Source organism: Phasianus colchicus, chromosome 10, assembly GCF_987193195.1.
Source record: "Phasianus colchicus chromosome 10, bPhaCol1.hap1.1, whole genome shotgun sequence".
Lineage (NCBI taxonomy): Eukaryota > Metazoa > Chordata > Aves > Galliformes > Phasianidae > Phasianus > Phasianus colchicus.
The window spans coordinates 7,015,108-7,030,621 of record NC_143445.1 but is presented as its reverse complement, the minus strand read 5'-3'; the positions used below and the strand labels follow the sequence as shown (position 1 = coordinate 7,030,621).

The 15,514-nt window shown below is 38.2% G+C and overlaps 1 protein-coding gene across 4 annotated transcripts in view; it reads right to left on the bottom strand.

Moving 5' to 3' along the window:
- CLSTN2 (calsyntenin 2) overlaps positions 1–15,514 on the bottom strand; it is a 486,477-nt gene that overhangs the window by 132,578 nt on the left and 338,385 nt on the right. Inside the window, exon 1 of one of the 4 annotated variants that reach the window (XM_090147203.1) lies at positions 14,383–15,056. The exons of the other annotated variants lie outside the window; for them this stretch is intronic. The gene's annotated coding sequence lies outside the window, so the exon portion shown is untranslated. Of the gene's footprint in view, positions 1–14,382; positions 15,057–15,514 lie in introns of those variants that run through there. 4 annotated transcript variants of the gene reach the window in all.

Genomic DNA, 15,514 nt, shown 5'->3' with positions numbered 1-15,514 from the left:
TCCAACAATCTCATTTAAGTCTCTGTTTAAATATATATAGATGTATGTATAAATATCTATGTGTTCCTATACACATAACTGAAAAAGACTGAAGACTAAATAAATGCATAGAACACCCATATTGGGCTGATAAACTAATATAGTACTTGAAATGGTTGGTTAAACACAGCATGCTTGTTTTCACTGAGCTACAGCTGTCATTTGAATTTTGCTTCTGGAATTCCATTCCTTAACTATTTGCTATTCTGCTAGCTGCAAATTAGCAGCAGCTTGATATGTTTCTGGCAACAGTATTTTGATGCCAACTGTAACATGAGGAGAGTTCTTTTTCACTAGCATATCTTAGAAATTCTTCCAATTAGATGCCTTTTGCCTTATTTATCCCTGATGAGTGGATACTTACAGTTCGTTCTGAACTTCATTTGTTACTTTATATGTAACTAGGATTATTTTCCGAAATCCTGTTCATGTTTTCTTTTATAAATCACATTTAATCTATTTCAATTAGGATGGTATCTTTACAGTGCTAAGTGATCACTATCTTGAATATAGCTTAATAAAGGCATTTTAGTTAGATGGTAAAACAAAAGTTGCTACATAAGTCTTTCCCTTAGAAGTAAAGATCCAACATGCATCTCAAAAATAAACATTACATATTTTACAACTGAAGTATCATTTAACTTCAATTCACACTCCAAAACAGTGCAAACACTGTGCAATTTCACTTCAACATTTTCAATACTTTTTTAGAAATTCTCCACAGAGGAAAACAATGCTAAAAATCCTCAAAAATCTGTAACTTGAAAGGAAAACATGATTTTTCCTTTTCAGATTTAACTTTCTTCCCTCATAATCCATTTTACAACACTAAAGGAAATAATTTTAAAATATTTTATTAAATACAAACTTACTGGACATTTATTTCTAGCACTTCTTATAGCTTTATGCATCAACTTATCATTTAGTACACGTCCTTCTGAAGAGGTGAGAGCTTTTTATTGAATGATGCTCTAGATATCCTAACTTTGACTGCTGTGTGCTCCTAGAAACAGAAGTACAAAAAATATTATCTACTCTTTTATTTTTTTAGCACATCTCACCGTAGGACTTCACCACGTTTCGCTGAATGAAACACTTGCATTTCTTGATGTGCAGGTATGATAGGAAGTATAGACTGCATTTTAACAACATCTGAAACAGTCAGCTCTACAATGCTTCTCATCTCTTAGAAAATAAGGACTGGAAAAGAGAAAGGAAGATTTCTCTAGCTGAATACAGATGAAACTGAAGCTGCAGACCAGTGAACAGTGCCTTATGAAAAATGCACTCTAACAACCAAAGATGCTTAGAATTTATGTCTTACCCAGCAGATACTTCTTTGTCTTTAGAACACTTCCTAACACCATTATGGATTACTGGATCAGTAACCATTTGACTTTTGGAGACATTTGTTCTTTCCTTAGAGATCTGTCTAGCCATGAAACAAAACTGCACAGAGTGAAAGCTCAGAAGAGTAAACAAGCCTCTGATTTTTTTCACACCAGGTTTCACATATTTCCGTGTGTTCAACTAAAGCATATGAAAAGAGAGATAGGAGTCAGAGATGCAGCAATTCAGAGTAGAGGGAAGGTTGGCAAAGGGAGTGAATTGTGCTACTGGAAGTACTAACTTTCTATGCTTGGTTCATTACTTGAAAGCACCCAAACATTGACACAGACTAAGTAAATCAGTTTTCCACCAGTATTTTTGTCAGTGAAGAACTCGTATTGCTACTGTAACTATGGAAAGGGATATTTCCATTTATACCTTAATCTTCCCCAAAGCTATTTCACCCTGTCAGAAAAGAAACCAAAATATTCTGGTAGCTATCCTCAAATTCTGGACTTGTCAATGAGTCCCAGAAGATGGTGCTTCTTCATAATGAGGAGTAGCCAGGCTGGGTCATGGACTACGGGTACACTGAACTGTTTCCAAAACATCAGCCTTCCAAATTTTACAACTAGATTTGAAACAGAACATTGTAAAGGCTGTACTTTCCATCTGTTCATTACAGACGCTTTTCCCCAAGATCAAACTTCCGTTACTATGGCAGCTAATTTCCCACATAGGATGGTATAGAGAATGTCTGAAGGTATAGAGAAGTGAGATTTGGGGAAGATAAGCAGACAAAATAATAGGTTCAGGCCAACATAAAATCTTAAACCAGTCTTCATACATGATCTCCATATATCAACATTAGCTTCAGCACCTTTATAATCATTCTTCTACCACTGAGCCATGAGTTGTTATAGCAACCCACCTTCCAGATTCAATGGACTGTGCATCTAAAATAGGAAACTTATGAAGTGTTTGAGGTAGAAGAAAAAAAAAGGAACAGTTATTTCACATTTCTCTGCTTTAAAATGATTTTGTTTTGAGGTTCCATCCAACCTGAATCCAATGTGCAGTACAAAATAAATCCCTGAATTGCAAATATCCCTGAACAAATTTTTGGTACTCAGCCATCCACACTGAGGACCCTTCAAAGTGTAAATAATGCCACAACCAACATTACTTTCTCTACAGTAAAGGTTTTCTCTCCCCCCCCAGTATATTATCTCTCACAGTTCAGGAATGTTTAATTGATCTCAGTCATCTTTTCATGTTAAATAACAAATTTATAAGATGTGCTTTCTGATCAGTGCCTTTGATTACTCATATTATCAGAGTCAGCAGAGGAGACAAGATTCTAGACATTTAAGATATGACCTGTTTAGGAAATTGATATTGGCATTTTCTGCATCATTCGCTTCTTCTCCAGTGAATTACTTTCTCGTCTTTGACCATCCCAAACAAGTTTCAACCTTACAGGAGAACAAAACTGATTTAAAAAAACAAAAAACAAATCAAGCAAATTTAGCTTCAGATAGAGAGTCTGGGCCTCCTCCTAGAACTAATGTATCTATTTATCTGTTAAAATAATCAACTGAAAGTTGTAGTCTATCCCAGAAAACAGTACATTGGAGGTCAAACACCAATTTATCCTTTAAGGATGACTATAATGCTTATGACTGCAGTTTAACCTGACAATTTTCCTAACACATAAGGACAAGAGTAGAGATAAATTAGGTTGAAAGAAACACGAATACAAACAAAAAGGTAATATGGAAACTAATTTTTCTTTCTTTGTACAGATGGAGTCCATTAAACATTACAGAGATGACAGAAAGTGTTCATTTTGTTTAGGGATATAGCTTAAACTATCTAGTAACAGACTTTTTTGTTGTTCTTTTGGACTACATCAGTCACCCATTGACACACATTAATGCTTCCTGAATGTTTATGAGGACTAAATAGTGGATGTGAGCACAGGGAGGCAGTAGGTGGTGTGTTTTAGTGTTGGCAACAGCAGGTCACATCCACTGGTGCTTTATGAGCGTAGCATGCGGGAGCTTGTTCATCGCCGGCAAAAATGCAAAGCTAACATAGAGACTATGCTGACAGACAGCATTTTGTAGCTGAGAATTTGCTTCATCAGTGTTACTGTACTCCTTGTAGCTGTTGCTCTCACATAAATAAATAGAGGAAACACTTTTGGAGGGAACTGCGTATTTTATATAGGTGGCCTAAGACAATTCCTCTTCACTTAGGGTGGCCCAGGCAAGACAAAAGATTGGAACTCGTGGTTTATCACATATTAGTGAATACATCCACTACTTCATTAATGCCAGTTATTGAATGATATAGGAATCCAAGATAAAAATGAAAATAGCTAAGATTAATTGCATTTTGGTATCAACTCTCTTCCACTATTATCACTGTCTGTCACTTAGATAGAAAACCAAAACAAACAAATATTACCACAGCCTGGTATTTGACTTCCAAGCAATTCAATCACCGGTTTCCCTCTGGTACCTTTTCTTAGGGAATGTTTATAACAGCAGTTATCAGAGAAACATATAATAACTGAATTTGAGTAGTTATGGATATCAGCTGAAAGACAAGAAGGCACTTCATAGACAACACCATAGAAACAGTGTTAAATGAGAAAAGCATGAATGGAATCTTAAAATCACAACTGTGATTTACGTCTAATACTGAACCACAATAAACAGAAATGGTTTATAGCATTTTACCAATTACTTTGTCCTAGAATTCCGTACAAAGCCTCATGAGCCCAGCTGCCACTCTCAGAGTCCTCCTGAATGCATCATAATTGTCCTAATATCACAGAATGGCCAGGGTTGGAAGGGACCTCAAGGATCATGAATCTCCAACCCCTCTGCAGGGCCACCAACCTCCCCATTTAATACCAGATCAGGCTGCCCAGGGCCCCATCCAACCTCCAAGGATGGATGGGGCATCAACAACCTCCCTGGGCAGCCTGTTCCAGCACCTCACCACTCTCTCTGTAAAGAATTTCCCCTGACATTCAACCTAAATCTCCCCTCCCTCAGCTTCAAACCATTTCCCCTCATCCTGCTGTTATCTACCCTTTCAACGAGTTGATTCCCCTCCTGTTTGTAGGCTCCCTTTAGGTACTGAAATGCTGCAATGAGGTCACCCTGCAGCCTTCTTTTCCCCAGGCTGAACAAGCCCAGCTCCCTCAGCCTGTCTTTACAGGGTAGGTGCTCCAGTCCCCTGATCATCTTCGTGGCCCTCCTCTGGACCCTCTCCAACAGCTCCCTGTCTTTTTTGTACTGGGGGCTCCACACTTGGACGCAGTACTCGAGATGGGGCCTCACAAGAGCAGATAGAGGGGAACAATCCTGTCCCTGTCCCTGCTGGCCACCCCTCTTTTGATGGAGCCCAGGATACCATTTGCCTTCCGAGCCGCAAGGGCACACTGCTGGCTCATGTTAAGTTTTTCATCTATCAAGACCCCGAGGTCCTTCTCCACAGGGCTGCTCTCAAGGACCACTCTTCCAGTCTGTATGGATGCCTGGGATTCCTCCGGCCCAAGTGCAAAACTCTGCACTTTGCCGTGTTGAACCTCATCAGGTTCACCCGGGCCCACCTTTCTAGCCTCTCAAGGTCTCTCTGAATGGCATCCCTTCCTTCAACTGTGTCGACCACACCACTCAGCTTGGTGTCGTCAGCAAACTTGCTGAGGGTGCACTCGATTCCGTCATTGATGTCATTGATAAAGATGTTACAGAGCACCGGTCCCAAGACAGACCCCTGGGGGACGCCGCTCGTTACCAGCCTCCACCTGGACATGGAGCCATTGATGACCACCCTCTGTCTGTGGCCTTTCAACCAGCTTCTTATCCATTGAGTGGTTTACTCATCAAATCCACATCCCTCCAATTTGGAGACAAGGTTGTGGTAGAGGACCATATCAAAGAAAAGTAATTTAATAAAATTAAAAAATATTAAAAAAAAATAAAAATTAAAATTAAAAATTAAAAATTAAATTTAATAAAATTAAACTACATTGTAGTACTACAATAAATCACATAATATCATCTCCCAGTAAGCTTTTATTGTCGGGATCAGTTTGTGTCAACAGATGACAGATTAAACTAAATTTTAAGTCAGAAAGACTTCAAGAGTATCAGTTTTGCTTCCCTCTTCTTCTCCATCCTTTTATTTCCTCTACATATTCTCCTTACTTTTATCTTTATTTGCCTTTTGTTGAGCAGATATCAAGCTTATCCAGACAAAACCATCCCTCATAACATCACTCTGAGCCTAGAACCAATGTTGCAGTCAAGAGCATTAACCTAAACTGTTCAACATGAATTCAAGTTTGTCAGGTCAATAAATGACTGATAAGACCGTAACTGAGCCCACAGTAATTTATCAAGACAGTACAGGTAATTTATCAAGAAAGTACAGGCCACTGCACTCTGAGTCTGGCCATAACCACTGGTTCATCCATCCGGACTGCAAACCACTAAATTAGACATGAGTATTGTAAGAAATAGCACTGAATCTCTTCCTAAAGGCAACGTAAATGACAGCCATGACTCTCCCCATGTCAACAAACTGAGTTAACAAAGAAGCTAGTCAGGTTGGCAAGATGTGATTTATTCTTGATAAATACTTCCTGACTGTTCCCAATCACCTCTTGTACTTCAGCTGCTCACAAATGTTATTCCAAGATGTCCTATGATTTTCCTTGGGACGGAAGTCACACTGAGTTACCTTCTGTTGCCTACAGACATCAGTGACACAAGCACTCAGGCCACCACTTTACTGGGAGGTCATTTACTATTATACAGAAAAACACACAATGTCCAGCTCTGGAATCGGTTTCAGATCTCACACAGCCTGACATGCAGTCCCAGCTTTGCTAGTGTTCAGTGTGAAATACTGAAAACCACTACTGTACTAAGTGATAGCACTTCCCTATTACATGCTACCACCACATTAAATATTTCAGTCAGACATTAAATGACAGAACTTTGATGCTTCTAAGTATACTTAACCAGTGTAATAAATGCATACAATATACATTTACTGTATTATGATGAATAAAACAATTTTGAATGGCCAAAAGCAAAAGGTCTTATTTAAGTCAATTAAAATAAGAAAAATACTATTTCCTAAGTACTCATACGTATTTTGCACAAGAGTCACACAGGAATATCAACTGTTGTTCTACAACATCAATATCTAGCAAATCGAATGACAGAACCCTCTTCCTTGAACAGTTTAGTACAATGGAAACAGAGTCACTGGAATACAGTGCTTTTGCAAGACGAGCTGCCCCCATTTTGGAAAATAGATGTTTAAACTTTACCTCAACATTTATTTCCTATGAATGCCAAGAAAACACTAAGACATTCATCTAGCGATGGGAGAGCAGAGCACTGTCCCACTGCACATTCTTTTCTGACATTCTCTCTTGAATCGTTCAAATCATATTACCAATGTCCCTGATCTACTTTCCAGAGTCCTCACATCCTCAGCTAACAGACATCCTTCCACAAAAATAACATTTTCACTTCTAAGCAGTACATGGGAAGTCCCCATAATCACAATAAAAATGGTTTTTAAAGCATTGCAGAAAAATGTAACGAGACACACCAAAATGCAGAACTTTGTCTTCTGAGATGTGTACCCAATATGCTGGAAGGAATCCTAGAAGTCACTAAGAAAACAGACTTTTAGAGAATATGTTACCTTAGAAAGGAATATTTAGGAATTTCAAGGCTTTCTGTTCTTATCCAGGCTTAAATACAAGAGGAAAAAACTGTTTGTGCTTCTAGGTTTCAACATTAGTATCAAGTAAAAGCCAATACCTGTTTTTTTATTGTGTTTGGTAAATTTGTTTTCAAAGGCTGATAACTGTTCTTACCATAAGTTCATGAACATAAAAAAACAAGATATTTTAGTGCTAGCACATTATCTCAACTCAGAAAGCCGTTCTATGAACTCACGATAGCGCTCCCATTTGCAGAGATATGAGCAAGTTTTTGTAGCAGCGAGCATTTAATTGAATGCTTTCCTCTGATATAAAATGCAACTAAGCAGCAGAATGTTGAAAGTATCCGCAGTGTTTATAATAACATTACCCATTTCATCTGAAAAAAAAAAAAAAAACAACAGCCTTTCCTTTCTTAATTGTGACTTCCAGATTCTGAGAAGAACAGACTAAACTTTCTTTTACTCCCCATTTATTCAGAGTTTTTCCAGGTTCAGGCTCTAAGTGATAAAAAGAAAGGAAAAAAAATCGTTACTGCATCAGAGATTGCAAGATACATATCTCTAATTTCAGGAGGTGAGAAAATTCTGCTACAGGGTTTATTATCAAATAATACCAGAAATAGTTAAAAATGAAGGGTTTTCACTGCCCAATAATGGGACAGCAATACATATCAGTGCAGAAACCAACTGAAGTGTTCACTACTGCTTTTCTTACTCATAAGACAGAAATTGATTCATTCACGAAGAATTTGAAAATAGTAAATAAAAATAAGGATCACAACCAAGACACTACTAAAATGAAGCCATAACAGTCTACATGTATTTGGGGGCATAAAAATCAAATACTGACAGCATAAGATGAAGAAAAACATTTCACCTCCTAATGTTTTGATCCTCAAAGCATTTTGAAATCATCTTTTCGATTGCCGGTATAATGGAAACTTGAATAGGTGTCTGTCTTCTCTCTTAGGCTTAGCTGAGACAACTGCGGGGCAAAGAGACCTCAAACTCTCTTAAAGGCTTTTTCTTTGATTGATCCTGCTTTGTGGCTGGAACCTTCTCATTAGAAAAGTATGAGATTGCTTTCTATGATAGAACTACATCCCAGTGATACTGTAATTAAGGTTTAAATAATGTTCAGAAAAAAAGAATGATAGCCTGGCATCTGGGTCTGGTTGGGATGGATTTAACGCTGCCCCCAGCAGCCCATGCAGCACTGCGGTTTTGCACACAAAGCTGGTATGGTGTTGACAGCAGATTGGTGCTTTGGCTGTGGTTGAGCAGCACTGGCACAACACCAGGGCTGTCCCTCCTGCTCCTCACACAGGCCAGTAGGCTTGGGGTAGGCAAGAGATGGAAAAGGTGCACAGCCAGGAGGAAGTTGAGCTGAACTGGCCACAGAAGTATTGCATACCACATGGTGTCGTGCTCAGCAATAAAACCTCAGCATAGGGCAAAGAAATGTGTGGAGGGAGGTACAGAGCAAGAGATATACACATTGAGGCCCTGCTTCCTATGAGGTGGCTGAATATCATTTGCTGATGAGAAGCAGATAGTGTTTTTTACTCCTTTTGCTTCCATGCAGCCTTCACCTTTTTTTTTTAATTTAATTCTTTTTTTTTTTTTTTTTGCCTCCACCTCACTTTTCCACCCTCCATTCCAACAGCCCTTCCACTGAGGAAGAGAAGCGAGAGAGCCGCTGTGCCGTCCTCAGCTGCCTGCCAGTGGTAAACCACAGCACTTGTCAGAAATACGAACACTTCACCCAAAGTTCTGACATTGACAAACACGGTGGGAAAATAATCCTAAAAGCAATGAGATGTACTGGACCATAAAATGCCAACATCCAATTGATTTCCCATGCAGTGCATAACAAGAAAAGTGGTTGGAAGGGGCCATATATTTTGCTCCACGGCCTGAAATTCGCAGCACCTATGCCACTAGAAAATCATTAAAGATACTGACAGTTTAAAAAGTACCCTTCTGCACAGACATACTTCTACAAGCTTTTAACAAAGTCAAATTAATGGCTTTTTCCACTCAGCTTTCCACTGAGTTTTTCATAAGTTCAATGCTTTCAGTGCTAGTATTCATTTGTAACACTGTTTACCAATACTTGATGCACAAATAAGTCTAGTATACTGATGAGATATTAAAAAAAAAAAAAGCTATAAATGCTCCTTTTTTTTTTTTTAATCCTGATATGTTTGCAGGCATCTCTCTGTCCAGAAGGATGGAGAGAACTTAGTTAACTTGCACTACAGAAGCCACTACTCCTCTCTTATTTTATTTCTCCCACATATGAACAGCATATACTTTACTAGCCACTTTCACAAAATTGTTTTCGATTTGTATCAGACAACATGCAGCCACAACTGATGTTTTACCCACAGCATCGACTGCACATAGTAAAGTGTATCTCATGGACCAGCTAACACATCTTAACCTTCAGTTTTAACTCCTATCTCTAAGAAAATTTTAGAATTTAAAGCCATATAACCAAGATACAAGTAGAAGCAATAAATAAACACTATGGGACAACAGGATTCTTTAACCCTTGATATCTTCCAAACCATCTTAAACAACAGAGTACACAGAAAGAATTTCTAAGAAACTAAGGACAGTGTCAGCATCACACCAAATCCTACAGGAAAAAAAACAGCCCTTCCACAATAAAAGCAAATATGTATTTAACTCTGCTAAGAAGTTAAAACAAGTCTCCAAAATTCCAATAACATGGTGGGCAAACCAAGCTTAACTAGTCTACCATCTACATCCTTAGAAAATTCAGCATTTATTAGGTGAAAGTCTAAATTTTAATTACATTCATATGAGAGATTAATACGCACGTTTGACAGCAAAAACTAACAAAGTTATGAGGCTGTACTGCAGTTTCATCATAAAACATGCAGATACAAAAACTTCTGAAACTGGGAAGGAAATCCCCCGAATTATTATACACCACTGCTACTATGCTCAGATTTAGTTATATCCAGAAAGGGAGTGATAATATTATGAGTAAATTTATAGTTTTCCTTGTGAAATTTAGGTCCAGGATTTCAAAGCAGAATTCATCTATCCAAGGCATATTTCAGATACTTTAAGCCTGAATAGGGTACACAAAGATGTAGTGGTTTATATAAAAGCACTAGGATTGAAATAGGTGCTTCATGACTTACCATATTTACCTCTTATCCTAAAAGCAAGCGAAAACCCCAATGCAGGCATGCATACCAACATTCCCTCCGTAAAACTGGAAAGCAGCAAGCACCCAACTTACAGCACTATCAAGTTATGTAATGTCTAAGTTTGATTAGTAAATCAAGGAATGTACATTATTCTAAAGATATTTTGTGAACGTTCCTCCTAATTTCAAAACACTGTATAGTACTGCAATGAATTGTATTGCTAGTTCTGTACTGTATCTCAAGGAGAGCAGACAACGTTTGTAATTCTGTTCAGATAGTGATAAGGTTTGAGTAACTAAAATCATAAAGACAAAGAGCCTTTTGGGAACCTGCTTTTACTACTAAAATTACAATAGACAAATCATCATGTTTCTGGGATTCTTGTTAAATGCTTCTTTTTTTAAGGTATTTCACATCTGTAACCACTCTCACAACTACAAAATTAATCCATTCTTTGGAAATTCCTAAGAATGTTAGACCAAGATATACAATTTGCCTATATACATTTATTTCATTTCTAAGGAAGTATATTCTGAAGTACTGTAGAAGCACCTTCATTTTCACATCCATTATTTAGTGACTAAGATGAATAATAAAGAATTAAAATCAATAAGAAAAAAATCTAGATAAATAATAGCTCTTACATTGCCTCCTGATATTACCACTGCACTTCTGCACCAGAGAATTATACTAAGAGGAGTAGGCTGCAAATAAAATAATTGAAGTTAATCATGTAAATCATTCAGTTATGTATTCCATTAGGACTCCATAAAACTCTCTTATGAGGAACAGAACTAGATCTAGCTCTCTATTCCGTATTAACCTTCCTATTTTTCAAGGTGAATATTTTCTTAAAGTAGTGCCACGATTAACATACAGAATCAGTATTTATTGTGAAACCCATAGTACTCAAATCCTCTACAACTTCAGACTAGAATCACAACTACACTTTATTGTATGAAAGTAACAATTACAAGAACGAAACAAAAACTTGACAAATTTCTGCATTTTGCTCCTTTTACTCTTACTTCTCCCTCTTCATAAAGTTTTCACTTTTTTTCTCTACTTCATCCCAAATTATATATTAAGATATACTGCTTTTTTTTCACCTACATCTCCAGTTCTACCTCAAAGTTCACTCAGTCACTTCTTCAATGCAAACAACCTGCTGTATTTTTTGCTTCTTCTGAACAGCTCCGCCCATTCTTTTTCAATTCAAACATTCTGCTCCCACTGACTCCCAGCTAACTAACTACAGAGAAGTAAAACTGTTATCTCCTAGCCCAAGGGAAGTCTCTCTCTTCTTCAGGTTACAATTCATTTAATAAGCCTGATGCCATGCTGCTTTCATATACTAAGGCTTTTTAGAGGAAGCCACTGGGCTTCATCTTTAAATGCATTCCATGTTCTGGTAAAGCTTGATAAATCTTTCTAATTGCTAACTGAGAAAACGCAAATATTTCCGTTTTCCTCCACCAACCTTGTTGTTACAGTGACTGGGCATGAAGGCAACCTGCTTTTCATGTCTGGGTTCTTTCCTGAGTCTTCCTCCAGCACGTTGCATGAAATCCTACACAGATGGGATTTTCCCAGCTATTAACAAAGCGATGCCAGTGTGATTTCTGCTGGGTTCACTCACGCCAACTGAAGTTTCTGTACCACACTTCATTGATTTTAACCAGTCACAATTTATGCCACTGGCAAATCGAAGCATTAATTAAGGGAGCTTGCTTAACCCATACGTGTCAGGTCCCTCTTTGTAAAACAGGGTATGGGTAAATGTGCAGGGACATAGCACCTCTCAGAAAACATATACTGACTATCCTTTCCTCTGCAGTAGAGCAACAACACGTCCAATTTTCCGATGTTCTGACATACAGCTCTCTCCCTTTTCTCAGAAGAGTCTCACTCCTCATCAAGAAGGCTGGCTCTGACTTCAGCCACACCTCCTCTTGAAAAACCCCTGAGCTACTGTAGCACTGTACACCCGCTGACTCTGAATGCAAACACTGTACTGACCACAATAAGTTTTCCATGCAAATTGTTCTGTTCAATAGCACAGACTACAAAATTCAAACAGAAGTATAAGCACTGTCAGATTCTTCAGAGCATGCCTTTTGGAGACATTTACTCTGCTTAAGTTGGAACACAAATCAAGTTCATCAAGGTCATCAAGTTTCAGATAAAATGTTTCAGCAAAAATAATACTGAAACAGTCAAAAGGAATGCCCAAGTGCAGAGTAGCAAGAACTTCCATCACTGAAGTACAGTGTTAAGAAATGCAGAAACAAAATGTCAGATGCAGTCATGTAGTTGAAGAACAGAACAGTAAGTCTGGGAGCATAATGTGGCCAAATAAGCAACAAATGCCACAGTTTGTGACCGGGAGAAGTCTTACACTGCAATCTTTGATACTAAATTTCTGTCTACTTACTTCCTTTTTTTAATATAGAGGAAAGACTGGTATTTACTTATCAGAACAGGTTAGAAAGTATTGAGAAAAAACATTAAGGCGTTCATACTATGAAACACATTTGAACTTGGGTCCTATTGATCAAAAAACCACAAAAACTTTATTGTCTTACACACATGTATCTGCTAGCTTTGAATTCATTTGATGAGAGGGGAAGGAAAATATAAACCAGGTCAAAGTCTTGTAGAACAAATTCTTCACAAATAACTGTAGTAACCCCACAAAGCCGACGCATACATCCACTAAGAGTGCAAGAATTATCACTCCAGTGTATCTCCTCCTTTACTGGAAGGTAATTATTTCACAACACTCGTATTGTTCCATATTATTTGTATTAAAAAGGAACCAAAATTCAGGCCATACGAAACTACCAAGAGTTTGTGTGGGTAGCTGTAACAGCCAAATATGCCAGTATTAACAACAGACTTCTCGTTTGCCCCCCCAGTGTGGAGACCAGTTACTTTGCACCCTACAAGGTTAAACCTATGCTTCCGTTGTTGCCTAAATCAATGTAATAAATTGGCTGCAAATTACATTAGAAATTTTATGACCATTTTAAACAGTTCTCCCTCCTCCAATTAAACATGAAAGTATTTTAAATCTACCACACAGCTTTTCTCCTTTAAGTAAGTTCATCCATAACCTATGGGCTGGTAAGATGAACAAAAGCTTACAGAAACTGCAAAGTTATAACATATTTTCACTTGAAGCAATTCAAAGGTTTAGATAAAGCACATCCACTTTAATAACAGCTTTAGGAAACTGATGCAAAAGTAAAAAAAACAACAAAAAACAACCAGGAGACATTAAAGATCAAACTCTCTTATAGCCAATGAAACATTACTGTCACAGCTGTTTGTTTCCCTTCTCTCTGTTTCACTAACCTTAACACAAGGTTTATTTAAACAAAGAAAACGTAAAAATCCACCAACGTAACACACATTACATTGCTGAGAAAAGTCAACCAGAAAGGAAATAAAAACAAAAACTTCCACACTTCTACCATTTGACTTTATTTGTACAGAGTGCATTACTACTCATTAGCTTCTCATTTTTTAATTAGTGGTCTTCTCTTGTCTTTAAAATGGCAATAGAATAATTATGTTTATTTAAAGCTCTCTGAAATGCAATGGTAGCTTTCCCTCACACTTTCTTAATGCTACTGAGATAAAGTAGTAGGCCCATTTTTCTTCTGCATTTTAATGCAAAAACAATCTAGAAAGACAACACATTTAGTGGAAATGTTGAGGTCTAACATCTATCCCGATTTTTAATTTCACACTGAGCTACCACAGCTCTTCATTTAATGGCTCCTGCAGATAGGCACAGGCAGCCCTCCTGCCTCTCATCCCAGCACACTCCCAGCCCAACCAGGCAAAAGAGCCATGAGCAGCACACACAAAGCCAAGTGCAAGATACTCTAGAGCTCAGAAAATGGAAACATTGAGGTCCCATCTCAGGTGCTGTGAGGCAGCACGTGCCTTGCACTCAAAGATCTGAGGCTGCGCTCCCCACTTTCCCACTCTCCTCCTACACACGTACATATCTTAAGAGAAAGAAGACTAAAGAAAACACATAAGGACTCACCCGATCTGAACACGGCACACTGAACACCAGGCTCAAACACCACTGGGAGCAGCTAAGCACTGCGAGGACAATGAGACCCCAGCAAGCACAGCTGGACTTGTTAGGGCTAGCTACAAACACCCACCTGACACTTATTAGCATCTGATTCTGCTGCATCTAGAAGCTTCTCCAGCACAAACAGGTTTAGGGGTAACTGTTTATTTCTACCCCCCTACAAATATGAACACCGGCAAACACAGAAGCAGTCATATTCCAGGCAGCACGTAGGATGAAATACTAAGAAAAGTCCATTTAGCATAAATGACCTGTTTGTTTCATTTGCAAATGCTAAACAGCAAACCCACCAGTAATGGTTCTTCAGAAAACAGAGATCCTACCCTGCCATTTTGTGTCATCATCCCTCCTTCCCCCAAATTAACCGAAATTGAGCACTGATACTTTGCAAAATCCTGCCCTCAGAGGCACGCCAGCCCCCAGCTACATACTGCAACTTCACTCTTTGCTCCAGCTGGCAACAGGCTGCAGCTGGGGACTGGCCCCATAGTAATCCCACCATGGGCATGCTGGGGTGCACCAGCTGCAGAGAACTTCTAAGGCATGGATGGGAGCTTAAATTAAAGCTTCTATGAATGGTTCATTACTATCGGGGTGAAGCAATGGTGCCGTAAGCTAGGTGAATAAATTGGAAAAACATGACTCCTCAGCATTAAATCCTCTGGAAACAAAGGCATGGATTTCAACCCATTTTGCTAAACAGAGGGCAATATAATTCATGAACGTGAACATTTACAGCCAAATAAGAAAGAATTTACAATTTGCCATAAGTACCTAACAGCTATCAGAAAGGACTAAATCCATTTTGTACTTCTTAAATGCTGGTGCCTAGCATATCATTGCTTTACTTTGGAAAGAGTCAAGTATATTTAACTGCTTCCATCCAGAAGACAAACTATTTCTGGTGGTGTGTTTTTTTTTGTGTTTTTTTTTTGTTTTTTTTTTTTCCTCAGAACTGCAGCATACATAGAAATACCGATGACTTTCTTCAGGCTTTTTGAAAAATACTTCTAAGCAGATTCATAAATGCTTTTTAACTTATCACTCAATTAAATTTGCTGGGTAAGAAGGAAAATGT